The following is a 23,326-nucleotide window of genomic DNA, read 5'->3' as shown; positions in this document are numbered from 1 at the left end:
AGCCCAGGACACGGTTGGCTTTCTGGGCTGCAAGCACACACTGCAGGCTCATGTTGAGCTTCTCATCAATCCACACCCCCAAGTCCTTCTCCTCGGGGCTGCTTTCAATCCATTCCTTGCCCAGCCTACAGTCGTGCTTGGGATTGCGCCGACCCGTGTGCAGGACCTTGCACTTGGCCTTGTTGAACTTCATGCGGTATTGTCTGTGGTACTAAAATGTTTTCTATAGAGAGATGAGAAAAAAGTCAGGTCTGATTCAGTAAAAGAATTAGAACATAAATTGCAACCAATAGCCGGCCAACAGCAGTGCTCTGAACAATGAGTAAGCCTGGGACCATTCTGCTGCCTTGCTTGGGGAACATAAAGAGCAGAGCTCCAGAAATTGCTGTATCTTCTCCTCAAGAAAGGAGATTTTTTCTTTCATCCTGAAATATTGTATGTATATACTAAGACTCTTTAAGGAACTGAGTAGAGTCTGCTTCACTGTTGGTTGTAAATTATGTTCATAATAAGAAATTATATTTTAAAAGAAATTTCTGATCTCAGATCTATCCCTTTATGTTGTTTACCTGATCTTTTGACTGACTTCTTTTGCAATCTTGCAAGCAACAGTAGAAAAAATAATTTACATAAGGGAAAATAATAGGTATATTATGAAAAAAAGGAACTTTGAACAAATATTTTTAAATATATTCTTCAACAGTGCTTGCATGATGATTACTACATCAATCTCAGAGTTTGTTTTTCTTTAAGTAGGGTTATTATCATTACTTTAAACTTAATCTTGAATCACTTTAAGTGTAAGAGAGCAAGAAAAAAGCCAGTCAGTGGCAGAATTTTTCACAGAAGTGTTTTTTTCCTTTCAAGTTCAATGTTGACTTTGCTAAGTAAAAGTTATTAATGCATGTCAGTCTCTTTCCTGGATAAATTAGCATGTGAAAAACAGAACATGATGATAATATCTTTTCATATAAATCTCTAATGCCTACAGAATACTTTGTTTTTCATTTTTTTGCAAATTCAGTGATGACTGTGTACTGGATCTACAAATTACATTATCTTCTGTCACTATGGAGTAACTAACATGCTGTAATTTTAATGGATGACTGTTTTCCTTCAGTTTCACAATTTCAACATGATTATATGGTTCAACTTCATAATGTTGATTTTGGGCTTCAGAACCATGTTTTGTGAGACAAAACATTAGCAGTCATTACGATGAAGTAGGGCCAACACCAATGGAAGCTGACTTTTGTAATGAAGTCAGTGTACTTTCCTCACACCCACTGCAAAAGGATTTGTTGCAGAATCTTTCTGGTACTACATAAAAAGCTGTTTGTATGTCTGTAAGTTGCAGTTTCTTCTTTGTTTATAAAAAACATTCCACAGTGCCATCTACTTTGGTAAATATTAGATTTAATGTGGATTAATATTACTAAAATTTATTAGATGTGACAATCAAAGTACTTATAAAGGATATTCAGAAACTCTCAGTTCACTTTTAACTGGAAACATGCCAATCATCAACATTCAGTGCTAGGAACTGAACAAGAGAGAAAACAATTTACCTTCCCTGCCTTAGCATACATTGACTGATACCAGACAGCCGGTTTTACACCCCATGCTACCACCGAGTTTACTTTTAAGCAGACAATTGAAACTAAGGTCTCTGTGGTTGTCACAAACTAAAGGTGTTGTATTTCACAGATTGAAGGGCTCCTTGATGTGTCTGTCACAGATGAAAATATTCACAGCATTTCATCCTAGATATTCAGAATAAAGATTTTGACAGCATCCTTCATGCTTGAATATTGGAGGAGAGAAGAGAGTGGGCATTTTTTATCATCTCTTCGAGCAACATCAAAAGCTTTCCATCAGAAACCTATATAGCTTCTTGTCAGAACTGGCTTGGCCTTCTAGACTCTGATTTTAGCCTGAAGACTAAAAGGCTGAGGTTCCCTGGGGCTCTCAACTTCCCATAGTATTGGTAGCTCACGAGGTCTGTTTTGGAAGATCACAGTAGTAAATCTATCAAAAGACTGAAATAAAACCTTTCTTTCCTGAAACAATTTTAATAGTATATTTGTTTCCATGATTTTTTTTAATAACTATTGTTCTGAAGTGAAATAAAACTTCTATCAAAATGCTATAATTCCCTACCAAAACAAATAGTCCTAGCTTGTGTCCAGTCAAGTCTTTCAGGCAGCATATGTCATGGACAAGAATATCTTGCAGAATATCTGCTGCAAATGTAAGAACTGTCTCATGTGTTTAGTGGAGCATAGGATTGCTTGCTGCTGCCATATCAGCCCTTATTTCCCCAGTGGATATTAACAAGATGTTGTGTACAAATTTGGAATTGCAGTTTTCTTTTTGTATTGGAAATCAAGCCCTTATTTTTTTCATCTGTTCCCAAAGAGCTGTAATATTCAATGTGTGGCTCATGCCAAGCAGTAAAATGTAGGAAAGCAAGCTTTGTGTACTTCAAATGTCCAAATACATGATCAACAAATATCTGATAAAATATATTCACTGATAGGGCTTAAACACACTTAGAACTTCCCTTGAATGGAAACCAGGAATCACATATTTAAAATATCCTAACTCCTCTATTTTAAAATGCAAGGGGAAGAAAAAAAAAAAAAAAAAAAAGGGTTTCTTTCATTCAGCAAGGTTTCCACTTGTCCAAATTCTAACCTCAAAGTGTGTAATACTCCTGATAGAAATGGGTGATGACAACCTCTGCCTCTAGAGAATTTACTAGTCTAGATTCAGGAAATATCTGACGCCATCAAGCTAATTTTATACTAGCTGACTTAGGAACAAGAAAGTATTAAAACTGAATGGACTGTATAGGGTGCAGTTCTCAAATAAAATATATTTTTAGCTTAGAGGGACCAAAAGGAATAAAAGGATACCAAAGAAATAAATTACAGACATCTCACATTTAGCTATGTATACAATGATTTTAAAGCTCAGTTTTCATTGGTATTGAGGCAAAATCAAGTGGTTTGGAAGAGAAACAGATTAATGAGTGCTGCTGAATAGGTGTCAAAAGTGGGAAGAAAAATTAAAAGCAACATAAAAACATTTTACTAACTGGCCAAACCACAGAATTTATTTTAGCTTTGCAATAGTATTTGCAAATACAAAGGTTTGTGTTTTACTGCATGATAGATGGTAGAGGTAGATGTACATACTGGGGTCAACCCTGTGCAACAGAACTAGACAGAGGAAATGAAAGTAGATGGTACATTTTTACTTTCGTGGGTTTTTCCACTGGGATAGGTGCTGCTCTTTTGGCTGTTGTTCCATGATCATTTGTAGTTGTGCATCTACCAGGCAGCTTTACAGCTGTACAGCACTGGTCTGGTGCAGGTGTGCAGACCTGGTGACATTCAGTTGAATTAGTCTCTGTTTCTGGGTGTCTATGTCAGGTTGCCATTGCTGGGTGCACCAGGTGCTACCCACGGCCCATTTTTCCCCAGCAGTAGTGGCAGGTCTTGGAAGAACATTCCAGTCACTGTCAGATCCTATCTCTCTGCTGAACACAACCAAGCTTCTCATGGAAGGAACAAGACAAGAATTAGAGACTGAGGCAACAAAGGGAACCTTGTGGTTGGTGTTTGCCACAGGCCACCAAATCAAGGGGAACCTATTGATGAACTCTTCTTATTCCAGGCACAGAAAGCATTGTGCTCACAGGCTCTCATCCTACTGCGGTCTTCAACAACCCCAACATGTGCTGGAAAAGTAGCATGGTGAACTGTAGGCCGTGCAGGAGACTCCTGGAGCACATTGAGAATAACTTCTTAAGCCAGGCAATAGACAGCCCTACTAGAGGGGATGCATTACTGGATCTGTTGGTCACTAACATAAGTGAGTTAATCGGTGATGTCAGGACTGGAGGCAGTGATCATACACTGTTGGATTTCACAGTCCTAAGGGATATGGGTTAGGAGAAAAGTAAAGTCAGGAACTAACTCAGGAACTGCCAGGTCCCTCAGAGGTCCCTACTGGGACAGGTACTGTTTAATATCTTCATAGAATCATAGAATAGTTTGGGTTGGAAGGGACCTCAAAGATCATCTAGTCCCAACCCCCATGCCACGGGCAGGGACACCCTCCACTAGACCATGTTGCCCAAAGCCTCATCCAGCCTGGTCTTAAACACTTCCAGGGATGGGACATCCACAACCTCTGGGCAACCTGTTGCAGTGCCTCACCACCCTCACAGTAAAGAATTTCTTTCTAACATCTAATCTAAGTCGACCCTCCTTCAGCTTAAACCCATTACCCCTTGTCCTGTCTCTACACTCCCTGATAAACAGTCCCTCTCCAGCTTTCCTGTAGGCCCCTTCAGGTACTGGAAGGCTGCAATTAGGTCTCCCCCAAGCCTTCTTTTCTCCAGGCTGAACAATCCCAACTCTCTCTGCCTGTCCTCATAGCAGAGGTGCTCCAGCCCTCTGATCAGCTTCGTGGCCCTCCTCTGGACTCAATCCCAGCAGCTCCATGTCTCTTTTGTCCTGGGGTCCCCAGAGCTGGACGCGGTACTCCAGGTGGGGTCTCACCAGAGCGGAGTAGAGGGGTGGGATCACCTCCCTCGACCTGCTGGTCACATTTCTTTTGATGCAGCCCAGGACGTGGTTGGCTTTCTGGGCTGCAAGCGCACACTGCCGGCTCATGTTGAGCTTCTCATCAATCAATACCCCCAAGTCCTTCTCCTCGGGGCTGCTGTCAATCCATTCCTTTCAATCAATTCCATTCATCAGTGACTTAGTTGGATTGAGCGCACCCTCAGTAAGTTTGCAGATGACCAAGCTGAGCGGTGCAGTTTACGTATCTGAGGGATGGGAGGCCATCCAGAGGGACTTGGACAACCTTAAGGAGTGGGTTCACACAAGGCCAAGTGCAAGGTCCTGTACATGGGTTGGGGCAACCTCCAAGAATCAATACAGGCTGGGGGATGAAGGGACTAAGAGCAGCCCTGACAAGAAGGACTTAGGGGTGTTGGTGGATGAAAAGTTGAACAAAAGCCACCCCAGAAAGCCAACAGTATTCTGGGCTGCATCAAAAGAAGTGTGACCAGCAGGTTGAGGGAGGTGATTCTGCTCCCTCTGTACTCCGCCCTAGTGAGACCCCACCTGGAGTACTGTGTCCAGCACTGGAATACAAGAAAGACCTGTTGGAGCAGGTCCAGAGGAGGGCTACAGAAATGATCAGAGAGATGGAACACCTCTTCTGTGAGGAAAGAGTGAGTTGAGGGGTTGGACTAGATGACCTTGAAAGGTCCCTTCCAACCCAAACCATTCTATAATTCTATGATTCTATAATCCCTTTGGTCTATGCATGTCCCTAAGGATGGACTGTATAATTCTCATGCTTCAGAAAGCAGGGACTTGATTAGATGCTGCTAGAAGTATCTAGTCAAATCAGCACTTTTACTTGATGTGTGATGACAGGAGAGGCAGCTAATTGTGATTAAGAACTTTGACAGACATAGGAAGGATCAGTTTGGTGCAGAAGCCTGAAGAAATGAGCTTCTCTGGGCATGGTATAAATGCCCTGGCTCATGTCCCTGAAAAGGTGTGAATAGTTCCTCTTTAGAGTCCTTTAGGTGATCACCCAAAGAAACGCACTTGCAGCCCAGAAAGCCAACCATATCCTAGGCTGCATCAAAAGAAGCATGGCCAGCAGGTCGAGGGAGGTGATTCTGCCCCTCTACTCCGCTCTGGTGAGACCCCACCTGGAGTACTGCGTCCAGCTCTGGGGTCTCTAGTGCAAGAAAGACATAGACCTGTTGGCGTGGATCCAGAGAAGGGCCACAAAAATGATCAGAGGGCTGGAATACCTCTCCTGTGAGGAAAGACTGAGACACTTGTGGTGGATTAGCCTGGAGAAGAGAAGGCTCCAGGGAGACCTTATTGTGGCCTTACATTACCTGAAGGGGTCCTACAGGAAAGCTGGAGAGGGACTGTTTACAAGGGCATGTGGTGATAGGACAAGAGATAATGTCCTTAAGCTGAAGGAGGGTAGATTTAGATTATATATTAGGAAGAAATTCTTCTCTATGAAGGTCGTGAGGCACTGGAACAGGTTGCCCAGAGAGGTTGTGGATGCCCCCTCCCTGGAAATGTTCAAGGCCAGGTTGGATGGGGCTTTGGGCAACCTGGTCTAGTGGAGAGTGTCCCTGCCCATGGCAGGGGTCTTAGAACTAGATGATCTTTGAGGTCCCTTCTAACACAAACTATTCTATGATTCTATGCTATCTTGGTGCCATCTTACATGAGTCATGGTATAGCCACAGTGATGTCTTTGTATAGTGGTAATATAGTAGTTGGTAGTGTAACAACTAGTGTAACTAGCATGGTAAAGTGCAGGTCAGGCCACATGCCTGGCCACCTGAATTAAACTTACTTGCTCTAGTGGCTTTATGTTGAAGCAGTGTTTCCTAGAGATTTACTAGTCCTGATGAGCAAGCTGAACAGAAAAAAGAAGCATCTAAGAGTGCCAAGATCTAGTGAGGCAGCTATTAGAAAACATCCTTTTCTTGTAATCAATCTTCAGAAATGATAATGCACATTAAAAATTCAGGAAAAAATGAAAAAATAAAAAGTTATTTCATAATCTTAAATTTTCCCTGGAAATTAAAGTTTTCTGGATATAAATTGCTTTAACTTAACAAATAAAATGTTTAGAAGAAAGCTTATTCATTAATTCAGTGGAAAGAAGTTTTCCGACAGCAGAGGACCCATTAATATAGTAAAAACGCAATGTACTATTGCCTAAGTTAATAAAATCAGACTAGAAATAAGCTAAAAATTTGTCACAGTAAGGCGTGTAGCTACTGGAGCAAATTATTTGGAAAAGCAGTTAGTAATTCACACTATGAAGTTTTCAAATTAAAATTGGATGTGTCTTAAAAAAGAGAAACACTAAGTCTGAGGAAATCACTTTGAAGATCTACAGTGGTAATCAGGAGGGCAAAGTAATTTACCCTAATGCTCCCTGTTAGCCATTAAAGAGCTGATACACCTGTCATTAAGAGATATGAAAAATATACCTTTCTGATGTCTCCAGCAGGTGCAATTTTGTACTTGACAAAGAAAAGAGATGAAAAAAAAGCAGGTAAGCATGCCAGAAGCAATGGAAAATTCGAATGTCGAACTTCAGTTTTTTATAAACAGGCAAAACTCAGTACAAATTGTGCAGAGTGTTAATGAATTAATTCTACTTTTATGGTGGCTTGAAATAAAGGCGTTGGATGCCTTTTATGGATATGTATGGAAGTAGCTCTCCACCTTTTAGTATTATGATTTTGGAACAAACAATCTGTATCTGTACGTATCTACAACAGAATGGCATACTCCAGATCAACTGTCGTGACAAGTCCTTTGGCAGCTGAAGTGCTAGTTGGCTGTGCAGGAATCAGCCTCAGAACCCTTTTATGGATGCAGCAATGGACAAATGCTCTTCAATTCCCAGTGCCAACGTGGGTTAGCATACATTTAACCCTGTACTGCTTTTTGGAAAACCATCCTAACCCACCTTTGCTGCTCTTTCTTGTGTCATCTCTACAATAAGTCAACTTCAGACATTTTCACAGTGAAGCAGTGAGCCAGACAGGTGACCCAAGCTGTCTTAAAAAATGTTTATCCCCAAAATTGGTGAGTCAGTCAATGAGACAGTCTATGAAAGAGGAGAGAGTGGATTGCTTTTCAGCACTTAGATTATGTCCATGTGAAGTTAAGCAAAGACCTAATGAATCCTTTAAATAAAATCAGACATCTAAGCCCATGTACTTCTATTTGATTTTACTATTAAATGAAGGAAAAGAATCAACCTTGTCACACAGATGTGGGGTTTTGTCTTGGCTTGTCTAGTATCTAAAAACCATGTAAGGATGCAGGAGAAATGTTTTCATATATACATACCATGATGTATTTCAAATAGGTGGTTGGCCTTCACCAGTGTAATGGAGGAGAAAATAAAACCAAAATAGGAATTTGAGTTATGTGTTGATGTGATTTCAGTAATCCTTCTAGTAAAATATGTCTTTTCATAAGAATTAAGGTAAGCTAGTGCACTACTACTAAGAAATTTATAACATATTTCTGCATCAAGTTGTCATAATACCAGTAAAGTAATGAATACATAAGGAAGAGCTTCTCATGGGTGTTTATTTTCTAAAACATAATCCCTGCAGATATGCATGAAACACAAATGGATTTTTAGCAACAGAAACAGCACCGCTCATATTTGCATTAATAAGATATAGTCAAGCTTTTTTCTGCTAGGGACTTCTTGGGCGATTTTTTGTCCTGCCAAGTATATTTTTAATCTTTCATTTTAGGTTCTTTCCATCTAAAACCAACCAGGAAAAAAAAAAAAAAAGAAAGAGAGAGAGAGAAAGAGAGAGAGAGAGGGAAAGAGGGAAAGAGGGAAAGAGAGAAAGAGAGAAAGAAAGAGAGAAAGAGAGAGAGAAAGAGAGAGAGAAAGAGAGAAAGAGAGAAAGAGAGAAAGAAAGAGAGAAAGAGAGAAAGAGAGAAAGAGAGAAAGAGAGAAAGAGAGAAAGAGAGAAAGAAAGAAAGAAAGAAAGAAAAGAAAGAAAGAAAGAAAGAAAGAAAGAAAGAAAGAAAGAAAGAAAGAAAGAAAAAGAAAGAAAAAGAAAGAAAAAGAAAGAAAAAGAAAGAAAAAGAAAGAAAAAGAAAGAAAAAGAAAGAAAAAGAGAAAAAGGAAGAAAGAAAAGAGAGAGAAAAAATATCTGTGATATTTTTAGTTTCTTTATGATATATAACACAGCATGCTAAGGCATTTTTAAATACCTCAGTAATTCTCACATTGTCTTCTCCTGAGAAACTCTGACAATTGAAATAGTAGTGAAAAACTGACCTACAAAAAGATGAGAGTAGCCATCAACAGAATAATAAATTCAATTAAAATTTTATAAACATATGGAATATCAATAATTACTGAACAGGTTGGGCAAGAGACTCATCTGACAAAATTCAGTGCTTCTGTGTTTTTTGACAAAAAAGTTCATGGTTCACAAGAAGAAGTTGTGAGACTTCTCCAACAGCTTATGCAGAATATTTTGTGCTTTTACCTGCATTGAGATAGTAACTGATTGACAACATTGGTTAAGAGTCTCTATGGGAAAGCTTGTGTAGGCTAACAGGCCAAATTTTCATGACGCATTTATTTTCATAATTCATATTAAATTTTCATAATAAATTAATTTACATGATAAATGTTAATAGTTTTTGCAACCTCAGTCATAATATGTTACTGAGAAATGAAAGTATATCACTCTGTGACAGATTTCTTCAAACCTTTTCAGTAATCATACCTCCTGAATGATAAATGAAAAAAACCAAAACAGCTGTGATGATTCATAATTTGTAATTTATATATTTGAAATATGTATAAACAACTGAATATGATTCTGAATACTTTAGAGACTGATGATTTTAATTATTTTTTTCCTGTGGTGATCTGATTTTTAAATACAAGAGTAGTATTTCAAGAGTATGTCTATGTTGCAGACTTGTAAGTATACTCTGGTTGGATACTAGCTGTACTATTTGAAAAATATTTGAACTTGGGTTTTGCCAAAACGTGGAGAACAGTCATAAATACTGAACAATCCTTTTCTTATATTACAAAACATCGTTCTAATTAGAAAAAAAATATTACAATATGTTGAATAAATTATTAAGTATGTACATGAAAAGGATATTGTGTCTTAGTGGCAGGAAGAGATGAGAAACTCATGTTAGAAAAATAAGAATGCAGTGTCTTCCTCTGAAGGCCAGTAATTAAAATTGACTTCACCTTGTTAGGGACCTTAAAAAGCATATATTTACATTTTAGTTTATTGTCATTTAGGTTTGAGTTTGTCACAGTGGTATACAAACCAATTACACCAGTGTTCAATGCAAAAGTACAGAAAATGAAAGACTGTTCCAAGTAGTTTATAATTCGGTGTAATCCAAGGTCAATTCTGATCACATTCACACTTGAGAGAAAGTCTTTACTAAAACTGTTCACTGTTCTTCAGGGAAACAGCTTTTAGAGTCGGAATTGCATTGCTGAGGCAGAGAAAACATTAAGCAAGGGAAGAGTTGAAGCATAACAGTAAATATGATAAGTAAAACTTCATATAAACCTAAGACTCAACATGCAAATTTTGTACTATTAATGCATTTTACATGCATTGTTCATTTTCTGCCTCTTCTTTTTCCTGATATTCAGCTCCAGCTGTACAGACATGCTGTTCAGTCACTTCTTTTAAGGCTAGGGGAACAAGAAATAAGGTTGTATAATAAATTACAACTATCTCATTGATTTCTGTAAAGAAGACTGCCAATGTAACAAGCTTCAGTGATGATCTTATAGTCTGAATTCACAGGCTGAGGCAGGAAAACTATTAGAAAACCATTTGTATATACTAGTATCTTAAGTTTGTTTCGCTATCACTCATTAACCATACATTGAGGAGATTAATTATTTCTCTCTCAGACATGCAATGAATCTTTTAAATCATGTTCAAGTGACTACTTCATGAGCTTTCAGCAACACCGTTTTGTGTGGTGTGTTTTCAAGGAAAATTTGATCTATGTGAGGAAGCTTTAAATGTCTGAAATACAAAGCGGAAAACTTTATCATAGTGTCGTAAGATTCTAGGACACAAGATGAATAGTATAAATTACTACGGGTAGGAAGGTATTGTACTATTTTTTTGTTGAACAGGAAATGGCCTGTTTGATAAACCAACCTTGTACCACTCTGCTTCCTCTATATTAACTAGAAAAACGAAGAACTGGATCTGATCCCATTGCCTATACTTGTAAGTAGTGTCATCCCTTGTCTAATTTGACCTGTGAGTTTGTGCCTTGGTGTGGAAGAAGATGGTCTCCTAGTTGTGTTGATAAGACCACAGATAGTCAGCTGTAACCTATGCATCCTATGTTTTGTGTAGAAACTGGCGCATGGGAATAGGAGACAGAGGAGGGGCACTGCTGCACTCTTGGCTATCTTGCTATCTTGGCTTTTGCCAGATAGTGATTTGGCATAGTTGGTACACAGTCTTGGACTAGGAAACTTGGACTGCTCCTAGGGCCCGAAATTTAGATAGGCTGAGTAACCACATGGATTGGGTTTATGTGGCAAAGTCTTGGTAGTGGGAGGGGCTACAGGGATGGCTTCTGGGAGAAGATGCCAGATGTTGTCCTCATGTCAGACAGAGCAATTTCCAGCTGCCTCCAAGACGGATCCACCACTAGCCAAAGCTGAGCTTGTCAGCAATGTTGGTAGTATCTCTGTGATAACATATTTTCCTTATTTCCCATTGTCCTACCCTGATTTGAATTGGCAGTAAATTAAATTAATTTCCCCAAGTCGAGTCTGGTTTGCCTGTGACAGTAATTTCTGAGTGATATCCCTGTCCTCATGTAGACCCATGAGCCTTTCATCATATTTTGTCCCCCATCCAGTTGATGAGGGCAGTGATAGAGCAGCTTTGGTGGGCAACTAGTGGCCAAGCAGGGTAAACGCACCACAAGACACACCATGGGCCTGGCAGTGCCCTGGTAGAGCTGGGAGGGTTCGTTGGCTGCCCAAGCCTTGCCTGGGTCAAGGTGTTGCAGCAGCTGGAATGCAAGGCATGGTCAGCTGCTGCCTCCTAGCTACTCAAGCTCAGCCTCAGGGGGTCAGCTGCTGCCTCCTAGCTACTCAAGCTCAGCCTCAGGGATGCACTAAGAGCTGCCTCCAGCCCTGGTGCTCCATACACCCATCCAGATCTGCTCAGGCATTTGCATGGTACAGCAGGTGCTCCAAGGTCCCAGCTGGCTCTACAGCATGAAGCATCAATACAGTGGCACACACTGTGGTCTGTTGCTTGAAGCATTGCACTGAAGTGTAGCAGCCCTCCACATGCCAGAGGCACTGGCTAACGTCTCCTGCACATGGCCATTGGTTGGGAAGGTGACTCTGTGGAGGTATGAGACTGGACAGGGTGTTTCCCACACTCCCTGGTCCAGCCACTGAGCTTTATGAACAGGACAAGCAGAGCAGGAGATGAGTGCAAGGACTCATGGTCACGGCACGTCTTTGGATGACATCCTCTGCTCACGTGAGCCCTGGGGAGGGAGCGTGGCTTGCAGAAGGAATGCCCAAGCCTTGTGCTGATGAAGGGGATCTCCCTAGGTCCTGGAGGGGAAGGGCTCCCCTGGACTCCTCCAGGCTGAGGGCACAGGCAATGTGGCCCTCAGCTAACGAGCTCCCTGGCTGCTTGTGGCGCAGCAGGAGAAGCCCCTGGCCAGGACTGCGCTGTGCCCTGATTCTTGGCCCTGCCCTGGTGACACCAGGAGCCTGCTGCAGAGGGTGGCAGGGAGGAGCCCAGCAGGCTGTCCCAGCTGCGCCCAGTGCATGGCCACCACGGGCAGGGACAGCCCCTGGCCCTGGGCACAGGGACCTTCCTCCTGTGTGGCCCTCCCCTGTGACACGGCGACCCGTCACAGGGCCACATCCCGGCAACACCGCGTCACCGTGCCCGGGCAGGATGAAAGGGGCACCCTCCTGTGCCCCACCGCCGGCCTGCCGGGCTGCGCCATCAGGACTGAGCTGGCCAGGGGCTGCCCCACGGCGTGGCAGAGGACGTCTTTGAGGGGCCAGTGGCATTAACTGGAGGGGCTGAGGGGGGAAGACTCGAGGCTGGACGAGGCTGCTGGAGGTTCTCTGCTGCAGTCCCAGCTCCTGGCAGGGCCACATTCAAAGCTGCGTCTGCTGGGTGGATGGGTGGAAATCCTGCTTCACCCTTCCTTCCTTCCTTCCTTCCTTCCTTCCTTCCTTCCTTCCTTCCTTCCTTCCGGGAACGGAGACAAGCTCCTGGGGAGAGGAGAAGCGCCCCAGACACCTGGAGGTGCCCACGGCTGGATGGCAGAGGCAAAGTTTGGCTGGGTGGCCTGCCAAGACCATGGGAATGTGTTCTCGGCGCTTGAGGAGCAGTGCAGAGCTCGCCAGCCTCATCCCCTGCAGAGCCAGTGGCAGCGGCACTAAGGAACAGGCTGCAGAGATGCTGCAAGGGCTATCAGAGTCAGCACCTCCCCCCGTGCTTTGGGGCACCCACTGGTGTCCTGCCGGGCACGGGAAGGATTCTCACCCCTGAGGTCGATCCATCTGGGGGCTTTTGCCGCTCTTGGAAGGCCCTGAGATGGATCTGGGCTGCGGGAGGGAAGGGGTCGGGCAGTGGTGGCGTCGCTGTTAGGAGTGACCACCCCATGGTGAGGCAGGTCTTGCTCACGTGCTCAGGGAACAGCGGATCGATTGGCAGCTCTGGGGTCAGGAAGGAATTTCCCCCTCTCTGGGGCAGATTGGCGCTGGGGGTTTTTCACCTTCCTCTGCAGCACAGAGCATGGCCCCTTGCCAGGGCTCCTCTGGGCCATTTTGGGTAAGTTCCTGCCTGCTGCTCTTGATGTCCCTTCCAACCTGGGATTCTATGATTCTATAATTCTATGACCTGTGACACTGCGGGGGACCTAACATTGGAGCAGTCCATTCCTGAAGCACAGCACCCCATGGAAGGTATCCATGTTGGAGGAGTTCTTGAAGAAATGCAGTTTGTGGGAAGGACCCACATCTGAGGAGCTCATGAAGGATTGTCTCTCGTAGGTGAGGCCCCTTGCTGGAGTAAGGGAAGAGCATGAGGAGGGAGGAGCAGCAGAGACAATATGTGCCAAACTGGCTGTAACCCCTATTTCCCATCCCCCTGTGCTGCTTGGGGGAGGAGGTAGAGAAATTTGGAGTGAAGTTGAGCCTGGGAAGAAGGGAAGGGTGGGGGGACAGTGGTTTTACATTTGTCCTTATTTCTCACTGTCATACTCTGACCTTTGATTAGCAATAAATTAAATTAATTTCCCCAATTTGAGTCTATTTTGCCCTTGATGGTAAATGATGAGTGATCTCCCTGTCTTTACCTTGTCCCATGAACTTTCCTCATATTTCCTCTCCCTTGTCCAGCTGAGGAGGGGGAGCGAGAGAGCGGCTTTGGGGGACACCTGGCAGCAAGCCCGGGTCAGCCTGCCACACTACAGTGGAACCTATGCCTACCTTTTGCCATTCTTGCACTATGTAACATATTTTTTCAATACTGCTGAATCTAAGGTAAAGAAGTCTCTTGGAGCCTCTTCCAAGAAATAGAAGTTTAATATTAGTTAAGAAAAAACTCATACAAAGTAGAAACATGAGTGACATCTCATATGCACTCATAATACCCAAAATGTAAATTATGTAGTATTCTGGCAGTCTAGATTCCACGCTTTTGTTAGACCACTTCTGATTTTTCATAAATCCTGTATGCTTCCATCAGGAATGAGGGAGAAATTATTAAAATCAAACCATAACACTGACAGCCATTTTCTGATTATCAGAGAAGCAGTTTATACTGGATGTGTTTTCAAAATATATTACATGAACAAAATCAAAGAAGCATTTTCTTCATGTTTTAATTTCACATAGTTATGTTTTTCAATTTATTTTATTTTATATTAAAGGAACTAAGTAGAAGGAACACAGAGCACCAGAAATAGTTTTTTAGGAAACTTTCAGTATATGTATGGCTTGATTATGAAATTATATACTATATAATCTCTTATTTGTGGTGCAGTAACAAAGGCTTTTTAAAGATACAGCTGCCTCTTCCCTTTCTAAATAAGGGATCTGAAGACAAATTTGCTTCAAAATTTTTCAGCATAGGGCTGACTGACCATCACCAGGTGATACATGAGGTAAGCAAGTGTTTTGGGTTTTTTTACATCTGCAGAGAAACCTCACAAATTGCACTGAATATTAGCAAACAAAACGTGATTTTTGGTTGCAATCAAGTGTAGTTGCTTCTTGATGGAGCAGATACTACAGTACAAACTAAGTTTATAAACAGAACTATATTGTTGATGTATGTAACCATTGTAGACTTAATATGTGGATGGAGATATTGAGTATAGTCTTTCTCATGGCTCTTTTTGGTTTTTTGAAGACTGGTAGTAAATGGCAGCATGAGCCCTGTAGAATTCATTCCTGGGTCAATCTTGATCCACCTAAAGGCAAGAAGCAGTGAGACACAAAGAATGAGGAGGAGGAGGAGTGCAGGGAAGGGGTGATGAGAAGCATGATTTCCCTGTCCTATTTCCCAAGAAGAAACCGAAGAGAAATGCAGCTATTGGGTGAACAGAGTAGCTCATGTGCCACAGGCACATGGGATTTAGTGGTTCACTTTACTCCTTAGTTTCTTGGTTTGGATCCAACTTATTGTGGTAACTTGTTTATCACTTACCATCTGTTTCATGTGATGTAAAGCAGTGAAAAGATTTTTGGCCTCTTTTCTTTGGAGAACCTTTCGGTCATTTTTCATTATTTATTCATGCCTTTCTGAACCCAAGAGCTTAAAGTGACTTGCGTTATCAAAAAATAAGAATTTTTGCCTACTCACTTTTCATCATTTTTGCTTACTGTCAGAGTTTTTGGGCCACCCAAACTGTGCAGGTACCACATTCATTTTACATTAGAATCTTTTTCAACATGTTCAATAGCAAATATTTTGGCATACTGTTGAAATTTTAAATGTACTTTCTTTCCCCCAGCTATTGTGGCATGCCTCTGTTTATATGCAAGCAAATATTTAAATGTAGCTAACAAAATATTAGAAAAACTAGGAAAAAATGCTTCTTTGGTCAAGATGTCAAAATATGAGACTTCTTTCCTGGCACATCATTTTAGAATGCTTCTTTAATAATTTATTTATAAAAGCCAAAGCTCCAACTTGAATGGAGGAGCTTGCTACTGTTTCAAACATGAAAAATTTAAAAGACATTTGTAGGCATTTCTGTGTGTGCATATCTGTACATAACAGTGTCATAGCAAATAACTGTAAGCTTATGCTGTTATTTCATGCCTTTATTAAGACATAACATTTTATTGGGCCGTTATGATTTTAGTCTCTTTAGTACCTGTCAAAGATTATTAAGCATCCGTTGTCTGAACCTGGGCATTGCTGCAGGTTACATTTGTTGAGGAGCTGCTGACTGCAGCAAATACTGCACAGAACAGCAGGAAGTTGTCTACTACTCACCCCTCCAAAGGTCCAAACCTTAAACAGACAATATGCTGGCCAAATGACCATTGTCAAAGTCATGGCATGGCATTGCAGGGCTGAAAAGGGGAGAGCTTTGAAGAGGATGAACGGGCAAGATGAAGAGACAATGACAGGAAGGACCCCACTGAAGTGGAAAGTAGAGTATGAAGTAAAGGTGAAAAAGAAAGGGTAAAAGAAGGACACAATAACAGGAAGCCCACCTAGAAAATCTTCTGACTGCACCACCACTGTCTGACATCCCAGCTGAGATTAGTTTTACAGGTAATGTCTTAAGTGGCTTCTTCACAAAATTTCTTTCCTGAAGGCCACATGGCATGAGATGATGAAGTATTTAACTTTTATTGTTTTTCTATTAAATGTGTAAGGAGTGGGCAGGTGTTTGATACTTCTTTTTTATTATTTTTTTATTTTTATTTTTTATTCATATAATGCCTGGAAATCCTTGTGGCTGAAGAGGAAGTTTTTCTTTTGCACTTTTCTGACTAACATAACCACAGGAAACCTAAAAGTATTGCTACCATTTCAAATAAAAGAAGTAACAAAATAGGTAACATTTTATAAAAGCCATGGAGGTGGTCCTGGGAGTAAATGAAAATTATAGAAGTACAGATGCATCTTATAGAACATGACAGTTAAGAGGGAATTGCACTAAAATGTCATTTTAAATAGCTTTAGACAGAAATTAACCCTCTGAACAGAAAAGACCAAAACCATCCCTAGAGCCAGTGGCTAGATTAGTTACATCAGGAGTGAATTGGGCCCATTGTACTGATGATAGGGTATGGAGCTTGAAAAGGGCATGAAAAAAGATGAATTGGAAACAGATGTCAGAAAGAATTTTTAGAATCATGCTTTTATGAAGTAGCTACTGGGCAAAGCAGTTGATGAAAAACACAAGGGGACAAGAAGAGGGGGAGAGAGACAGAGACAGAGAGGGTGAGAGAGAGATTGACATCTCTTAGTAGCTGCTTCGGATAAAAAAGATCTGTGCAGGTGAAGTCTGATGTCCCTAACAGTTCTTTTTATTCACTGCCACATTGGGGTGTAAATTGGCAATGTTGAAACCTGTTTAATATTTTCTCTTAAATTCTTGCTTTATGTATCAGTCAAATTATAGAATCATAGGATCATAGAATAGTTTGGGTTGGAAGGGACCTTTCAAGGTCATCTAGTCCAACCCCTCCTGCAATGAGCGGGGACATCTTTAACTGAATCAGGTTGCTCAGAGCCCCATCCAGCCTGACCTTGAATGTTTCCAGGGATGGAGCATCCACCACTTCTCTGGGCAAACCTCTTCCAGTGTTTCACCATGATAATCATAAAAAATTTCTTTCTTATATCTAGTCTGAATCTACTCTCCTTTAGTTTAAAACCATTACTCCTTGTCCTATCACAACAGGCCCTACTAAAAATTCTGTCCCCAGAAGGTCTTCCCAGACCCTTCTCTTCTCCAGACTAATCCGCCACAAGTCTCTCAGTCTTTCCTCACGGGAGAGGTATTTCATCCCTCTGATCACTTCTGTGGACCTCCTTTGGACGCACTCCAACAGGTCCGTGTCTTTCCTATGTTAAGGACCTCAGAGCTGGACGCAGTACTCCAGGTGGGGTCTCCCAAGAGCGGAGTAGAGGGACAGAATCACCTCCCTTGACCTGCTGGTCACACTTCTTTTGATGCAGCCCAGGATATGATTGGCTTTCTGGGCTGAGAGCACACATTGCTGGCTCATACCCAGTTTTTCATCCACCAATACCCCCAAGTCCTTCTCGTCCTGGCTGCTCTCAATCCCTTCATCCCCCAGCCTGTATTGATAATGGAGGTTGCCCCAACCCATGTGCAGGACCTTGCACTTGGCCTTGTTGAACCTCATGAGGTTTGCATAGACCCACTTCACAGCAATTAATTACAAGATTCAGCATGTGCCAGGTTATTAAGATTATGGAAGTAATTTCATAGCCACTTTTCATAATTCCAGCTTGAAAAAGACTGTGCTCACAGAACTTCAGGGAAGCTAAATGCTTGCACAGTGTACCAAGCCAAAGCAATCCTCCAGTGCTGGGAGACTTGTCACAGGAGTACTTCTAAGGGGTACTTACCAGTGACTACAGTAAATAATGTATCTAATACTGATACTTGCCAGCACAGGTTATCAGATGGCCATCAGATGAGTGGCACAAACGGGAGTCCAGCTCGTGTGTCCTTAGTATTTGTAAAAAGGATGGATTTGGTAATGTGGAATGTCCCACAGACAAACTGCGAAAAACCATGGGGGAAGAGAGCCTTGCTGCCTACAGAGGTTCCTTGCCTCCTTTCATGGAAGACATTAGCACTGTTATATATAAAATATGTGCCTTCCTGAGTGCATGTATCTGTAAAATACATACATTTGGGTATGCATAAAGATGTTGTATTGCTTAGGAAATTATAGATGTGGAAATAGTGGGGTTTAGCATACATGTAAATACATATAAAGTATATATACATATTTATACTTTAAAAGACAAATGAGGGGGGTTTGAGTTAGAAGCTATGCATCATGTGTTCAGATATTGGAGTGATACGTAGCAGTTTCTGAAGAATGAATACATAAGTTTTATACCAGTATTTCTAGAGATCGCCTAAAACCAAGGTTAAATAACCTTAGTATCAGTTCAAATACTATTCTATTTTCAGGGTCTGAAAGTAAGATAGAGGGATTTATTTGTCCAGTTATTTCTCTTTTTCACGTTGGTTTGAGTGCTTTCTTTCATACTAGCGTTCATATATGGTATACCTTCTGTAACTGTGATATTCCTCCACTTCTAGCAATGTTTTCTCCTTTTGTAAGGAGAATGATATAGAGAGATGCCATTGTTGGCAATAGCTCTTGATTATTTGTCACCAAACACAAAGCACCAACTACTGGTCACCCAGTAGAAATTCTCCTTGTCCTTTTTTTTTTTTTTTTAAATGACTTTATCCTCTACCTTTCAATTTTGGGCTGTTCTAGGTAAATCATCACTATTTCAGGATGACCCAGATCATCCAAAATGGGACTGAGACTTTCATGTATATTTGAGGCTATGTGCCCAACTGCCTATGGTGAGAATGTGTGAAATGTTTTTTTCCTAGATAATGTTTCTGATAAGACTTAAAACAACGTTTGCTGTATCCAAATCTTTTGGCATTTAAACCACATTGTAATAATCTAGTAAAAGGATAAGCACTCACAAAAATGTCAGATATTTTCTGTAGGGACAGAAACATCAGCATGAGATATTGATTCAAGGATTCTTTACAGTGGCAACGACCAGGTGTGTAAAAGTATCATATGGATTCTGAGGTTCATGCATAGTGACAGATCTGTCTGTGCATAAGTTAGAAGCACAAATCCCTAGTAAGTTGAAACGTGAGCAATTCCATGGTACTTCAAGTAACTCTTTGGTAGCAGGAGAATATCATATAAACTTTCACAGGACCTGCTTGCCTGCTTATCTGGTTCGACTCGCACCATTTGAAAGCTATTTACAGGACTGATCTAAGCACTAAATCACATACCATATAACCAAAAATGTAATTTGGCTGAACTGAGATTTCTACTTTTCATTAGACAAGGAAAATTGCATTTTGATCACTAAAATAGCACAACTGGCAACATTCAGTGAAATAGTATGTATGATTTGAATTTTTCAAAGCTATGAATATGCTGGGAGTAAAATCCTGCTGCTTTTTGCCATTCCAAAGGAAATAAAAACAAAAATGCCAGATATTCAATGTGTGTGCGTGAACTGTGTCACTTCCCAACTTGCTATCCTGTCTCTGATGATGCTGAAGGAAATGGGTCCCACTCACCTTGGGGAGGTGGTCCTCACCTGGTCCTCCTCACCTATGAAACTTCTGAAGGCCCTGAACATTTTTAATAGTTCATTTTCAGTTTCTATTCCATCCATTTATAGTTTGTTGGGTTTTGTTGGGTTTTTTTTTTTTTAATATATCTGTTTATTTTATCTTTGAAATCAGGACTTTTAAAAATTAGGAGCAATTCCTACATAAAATTCTTTATGGTATATTTTGATCAGATATATTAAATTTCATTCAATATAGACACCTCCTGTTACCATTGTTTTGTTCAAAGATAATAAAAGTATCATTCTGGTTTTCCAGAAAGAGGAACTTTTATTCTGGAAATTTATTCTTAGGGTACCATTCATTGCTTTATTTGTTTTCCCCAAGATTACATCTTGAAAGAAAGGAATATGAAATCTTAATGTTTCCTTTTGTACTTTCGATTTATGGCTCAAAAGTGCAAATACTTATGGGGAGTGACAGATTCTGTATTTTAAATGTAGTTGAAATCTAATGATAAGCAGTTGAAAATATTACAAAGTTAATATTATTGTTTGGTTTGGGGTTTGGGATTTTTATTGTTGCTGGTTTTAATTGATTGAAGAGGAGTTGTTTGTTTTGTTTTGAGCTTTTTTTGCTGGAAATTGTTGTGTAGCAATGTGTACAAGCAGTGGACCAAATTGGAGGCTGATAAATGAATCCATAGTTTCATGGGTTCTTTCCAAAATATTGCATGCTTCAGTTAAACGTCCAACAAAGTGGAATTGCAATTGACCCACCATGAATCATACTAAAAATATAATTTAATTTTATAATGGTTGCAACTTCAAATCCATGTGCTAGTGTATGCCAGAATAATATTTTATATTCACTCTGCTCTGCTGTAAATGTTGCTTAAGGTTTAAAGACACAAATAACTGTGCCCTGCTATTTGTAATTGCACCCTGCACTTTGAACAGAGGTTAATGACTGTCTTTCATTGTGAAAATGCTTTCCACTGTAAAGTCTGCAGTGAGTTTCAGCCTGTTGCCTTTATATCTTGAATTGTTCATGACTGTAGCTCAGGGTAAACTCTTGATTATAAACCTGTAGCCAAATTCAGCACCAGAAGAAGCAGGCAGATTTCACCAGTGTAAGCGTAACCATTTATACAAACAGTGGTTTTGGTCTATTAAAACCATGAGAACTATACTCAACTTTTCCACAATTTAAGTGTCTTAGCTCTCTTGTAATACAATGGGAAAGTCTATCAGAGTTCTTGAAGATTAATTATTGCAGTTTTCCTCCAGTTCAGGTACTTCCTATCAGTTGTTCACCTGGACTGGTTTAAAAGGATACTGCTTTTAAATATTTTTTTTAGGCCTACTTGTCTGAAATTTTAAAGGCTTAACATGAAACTGTTTCCTCTGCCATCTGTCTCTAGGAGCAGCAATGAATCCTATTTGAAATGTTTCTGTTAGTCAAAATTTCACATTTACTAGAGCAAAATACTGAAAAATTGCATTTCTAGAGTTAAGGTGAAGATCAATGACATTGGTTATATGTACACTCACAAAAATTAGAAAACCTGCTTCATTTAAAAAAATTAAAATGTTAGTGTCTTTAAAAAGGAGAACATGAATAAACTGTTTATTCTACTGTCTTTGTGACAGAAATCTTAGCTCTGTGCACAGTTATAAACCCATTACTTTTCAAGAACTATCATTATATTCAATTATCTCTTGAAAATGAAGGCATTCATGTTATAAGTTCTATCTGGAACAGCTTATGTAATAATTAGGAAAAGAGGGCCAAATTGTATAGCTGAGGAATGGGATGGTAAGGTTTTAAATTACTTAAGTAATAAATTATCGAGACTAGCTACAATCAAATGCCACATATTTCAAAATATTTGAGGCATGTTTGTAATCTGCATAATAAAATTTTGACTATATGTTGTTTGTTTAAACGGAAAGACTTCCTAAGCAGAGCTGTCAGAGTAAATCAGCTTTTCCTGTTTAAAGAAAACTCTTCAAGCCTGCAGCATAGTTCCTAAGTTTGAAACACGGACGTTTGCAAGCATCTCTTAGAATCACAGAAAGGTGCTGCACAACCGTATTCCACCGCGGTCACTGGGAAATGAGGGAGAGCTCCTCCTAGAGCCTCGCCTCTCACAGCAATTGCGTAAGGTGCCCCGCTGCTCTTTCCTGATAAAATATGTTCTGGCAAGTCTGTAAGAGATTATTCTTCAGAATTAAGCCAGACTTTTCAGGTGTGAGTACACACAGATTTGCAGCAATCAAGTGGAGAGACTTAACGCCACAGAAATTTCTAAGATTAATCCCAAGGATAAATTAATAAAACGTAGTATCTGTTCCAGCCCACCTGGGAAGATTAAGACATTTTTGATAAATTCATAAACTCTATTACACCACTTTATCAAAACACTTGTTCTTCCAAAGCAGATTTGCAGTGAATCACATACGCTGTTCTGGACCATAGTGATTTTTCTCAGATATGCAGTTCTCCAGGGTTGTTAGCACTGTATTGCTGATTGAAACCTCACACTGATTTGTAAATTACCAAGGCTTTTGCATAGAAACAATTCACTTCTGTCAGTGGGATTTATTCTCCATATTCATAGTAGGTAAAAGAAACATATAACTGGTATTGCTTTGTAATGCAGACCAGTAGATATTTCTTAGGTATTTTCATATTGATGAAATTCCTATATCTTCTGAAAAATTTCAGGGATACAGATATATTTTGAAAAATACACTGAAGTGTCTATTCTCAGAACAGAGATCTGTTTACAAATGCACATAGCAAAAATGAAAGAGATGTTGAGAATTACAAAACTATATACATTTCAGTGATGTAACTCCACTTGATACCTTTATTTTGTGAAGACAGCCTGAAATTTGACTTGCTACAGTATCTAGAATCCTTTCTGTGCCAAATAGCTGTTTTTAAAAGAACTAGGAATAATTTTGCATTTCCAAGAGTTTTATTATGTTTTTCCTTTTTATAGTTTACTAACATCTCCAAAAGAATGTTGCTGTAAAGAATTTTTCTTCTTGTATTCTCACGTGAATTCTGCAGACATCTGTGTTTCTAATGAAAATTATCTTTAATTTTCTAGATAATAATATTGTAAAGAAAACATATTTGTACACTTTTAGATGTTTATGCTTGTAAACATTGCTTCTACCTGACACCGCTCCCCCCCCCCCCCCATTATGTTGAAATTCATAATCTGAGGAAGAAGAAAAATTAAGAAAAGGGGAAGGATCAGCAAAATAGCTTAGTGACCCGTAGGTAGAGAAACCATGGAGGCTGGGTAGAAAACAGACATGATTAGGAAAGGCTAAGAT

General features: G+C 40.3%; 1 protein-coding gene across 5 annotated transcripts in view; it reads left to right on the top strand.

Annotated features, from left to right (window-relative positions):
* PRR16 (proline rich 16) overlaps positions 1-23,326 on the top strand; it is a 173,158-nt gene that overhangs the window by 125,633 nt on the left and 24,199 nt on the right. The window contains exon 3 of one of the 5 annotated variants that reach the window (XM_054809379.1): positions 1,708-1,752. The exons of the other annotated variants lie outside the window; for them this stretch is intronic. The gene's annotated coding sequence lies outside the window, so the exon portion shown is untranslated. Of the gene's footprint in view, positions 1-1,707; positions 1,753-23,326 lie in introns of those variants that run through there. 5 annotated transcript variants of the gene reach the window in all.

Source organism: Grus americana, chromosome Z (genome assembly GCF_028858705.1).
Source record: "Grus americana isolate bGruAme1 chromosome Z, bGruAme1.mat, whole genome shotgun sequence".
NCBI lineage: Eukaryota > Metazoa > Chordata > Aves > Gruiformes > Gruidae > Grus > Grus americana.
This window is presented reverse-complemented; position numbering and strand designations above follow the sequence as displayed.